This window comes from Gavialis gangeticus, unplaced genomic scaffold (assembly GCF_001723915.1).
Source record: "Gavialis gangeticus isolate Ggan-Ray unplaced genomic scaffold, GavGan_comp1, whole genome shotgun sequence".
NCBI lineage: Eukaryota > Metazoa > Chordata > Crocodylia > Gavialidae > Gavialis > Gavialis gangeticus.
Window position 1 is genome coordinate 98441965 of NW_017729022.1, and position 3362 is coordinate 98445326.

Consider the following 3362-nt stretch of genomic DNA (forward strand, 5'->3'; position numbering starts at 1 on the left):
GAACCCAGACTCCCCCTGCACCTATCTTCTTGACAGCTGGCAGGTTTTGTGGCCTGCTGCACCTTAACACCCATGTCATGAGTTTTGCTTGCCTGCAGCTTGAGGTGCAGTTTCCCAGAACCCCTGCACCTATGTCCTTGAAACTTGGCAGGCATTGTGTAGTCAGCAGGGGCTAGTATGCCTACAGTTTTGACCCCACTGTAGCTTAACACATACACGTGACATGAGTTTTGCTTTCAAGATTTTGAGGTGCAGTTTCCCCAACCCCCCTGCACCTGTTTCCTTGAAACTTTGCAGGCTTCATGCTCTCAGAAGGGGCTACTATTCTGGCAAGTTTCATCCAAATCAGACGATAAATGGCAAAGTTATAGGCTGTTTTGACCTTCCCCATTATAGCCTATGGGCGAAACGTCGAAACAGAGTCAAAACAGCAAAACTGTTTCAACAAAACAAAATGGAACAGTGGTTTCAAGTTGAAACGAAATTCAAAATGAAATGCAGTTCCATCAAAACAGTGAAACGCAGGTCGAAATGGAACAGTGCTGTTTCGCACAACCCTAATGGCTACCTATTGTGGGCTGTGAGTTGATCATCTATGGCTAGTCGGAGTCTTCTCCAGCAACATGTTGCCCAGAGGGGGTCACTGGTAGGGCCTCTGGGTGGACAGGTGGTGTGGCGCAGTGCTGGTCCAGATGGAGAGGGTGTCCCAAGCAGGTCACACTCTACCACCCCTTTTATAGGGGTGGGCTACCTGTATCTCCTATGGAAGGGACATGTCCAGGCAAGGGCAGTCCTGCTCAGAAACCTACGTGCAGATCCAGGTGTCCTCATTGTCTGGTAGGACACAATGGTGGGGTAGCTGGTTTCTGTAGGGTCTTTGTCTTTCAAATGCTGGGTTTCTATTCTGTTCCTGGGTAAGTCAATGCAAGGCAATGGTCTGGTCTTTGAGTTGATCGTTCAGTAGAGGCCTGCTACCATTGTACCTCAAGCACTCTCATTTATTCCCATTCATTGAGGAACCAATTTACATCAGACCAGTTACACATGACTCACAGTTACAACATAGGTAACACCCGGGCAAAGGACACAAGATGGAGGCTAGACGTACAAAATGGAAACTTGACATTACTTGGCATTACTTTATAGACATAGGCCTAAATCGTATAAATTCAATATAAAACAGTAAAAATCAATACAAACATAAGAGAACACTATTTACAATATAAAGGGGGCTTGTTACTATGTGGGAGTATAAGAACTTATCTTAGCTTAACTAATATTACTTGTAATCACTTCTAAGGGATAGAGGGGGCAGAAAGAACGTCAGAAATGGTTGGGGAAGTGGAGGAAATGTATTTTTAAGTTTAAAAAAAAAAGAAAAACCTGGGGGGTTTGCTACACTTTCATAGTCTCAGGGCACCAACAGGCCTGCTTGGTCCTCAAAGTAATTAGAGCAGCCTCACTGGTGATCTAGTTTATGCATGGATTGTCCAGGGCCCTAGAATAATAGCCAATTCACAATCTTTTACTTTTTGCTTTCCCAACACAACCCCTCTGACTTTCAGCAGGCCTTTTATGTTTTGGATGATATGGGATGGGTCAAGACCCACACACACCTCTGTCAGAGTAATCCAGAGTTTGGGAATCCACCTGTTGTATGATTCTTTAACAGCATAATATAAAAAGATTATCAGGAAATGGAGGAGTTGATCCTGGAAGGCTTTCATTGGTGTAATTTGGCCCAAAGATTCTGAATTATTGGCCATGGTGCCCAAGCCACAGAGGAAATAGCTTGACTTTCAGCTCCTAGGGCAAGGCTGCGGAGGCAGAAGTTAGGAAAAGCATCTTTCTACCAGTAAGCTGAACAATTTTGTTCTGAAATTCACTGCGAGTCAATAAATGTGGAACCCTATGCTGCTATTTTTACAGAATCACTCTTCAGGGAGGAGAGGAAATGACTCATGAGCTCTGAATGAAGGCTTCAGGGACAAGGAAAGGTTCTATAAAGAGACAATACTGTATAGATTAGACAGTGTATCACTCACATGTTCCTTATTAGCAACCCAGACTTACCAGCCTCCCAGAAACATTAAATGTTGTATCCCTCGTCTTGCTGCAAGTTATTAAAATCAGTAAGGAGGACTCAGTAAAGATAAAGGAATAAGTAGCACTAAACTTTTTGCCTAGCACTCTTACCAGTTTCCTTTTGGGTCCTTTACTGGCCTTCACTTTACATGAAACTCTAGATTTGGGCTGCCTTAGATCAAGAATCATTACAGTTGCCCCAGATTAAGGGGAGCCAGGGGGAAGGGACCAAGATTAGAGTGCAGCAAGCAAGTGCATGTGGGGTGAAATTAGCAAGTGGAACAGGTGGAAATTTGCAAAATACCTGTGCCTTTCAATAAAAGGAGAGACTCTCTCCACAAAATTAATTCCATTTTCCATCAATATTTTTATTATTTAGAGTTTCCATAGCACTTTTGATCCATGCACCCAACACTTTATCAATATATGCAGGAAGACAAGAAAACACTAAAACATGTATCCTATGAAAATACAGCCCCTGATGGTGTACCCAAACACAGTGGGATAAAATATCACTATTAGAAAATCATGGCCATGAATTGTAATAGAGGGTACTTGTCTATGTAATTGGCATTTATCTGCTAAAAATGTTCCTGATTTAATTTTTCTTTCTTAGTTCATGACAGCTAAATACATAACATGGATGTGATTTTATTTAAGGGCTTATTATACTATAACTAGTAAAATGCACTAGGGGGCACGTCAGAACAATTTTTCCCTCCTGCCCTTTCAGTACTACCTTACTGCCAGGCGGCACTTTAGGACAAGAAACGCCCTGCTGCAGCGTTTCTGCCACTTGCTTTTCCTGGGTGCAATTTGCACAGAGCACTCAGTAGGCCCGTGTGAAGTGGCTAATATTCACTTCTGGTTCGGGGGACAGTGATTCAATTTGGTGATTCGAATCACTGTCCTGATTCAATTCAGCTGAATCTGATTCGGAGATTCAGCAGCAGCCAAATCTCCAAATCAGCTAAGCCAGGCCCATCCCCCACCCATCTCCCAGCCCAGCAATGGCCGCCCCACCTGCCCCAGCTCCCAGCACTTGGGGAAAAAAAATCCCCAGCTCAGCAGGTGCTGCTAGGCAGGGGGTGATCCTAGCTGTCCTCCACTGCCCCACACTGCATGGGAGACTCTGCATGAGCCCCCAACCATCCCCCCCGACTCCCCCAGCCCCCTTACTGGTGCCCTGCATGGGCCAGCTCTGGCCCTTTAAGGAAAAAAAAACCCTGAAGAAACCCCGGGAGTCACTGCTGCTGCCAGCGGAGGGCGATCCCTGC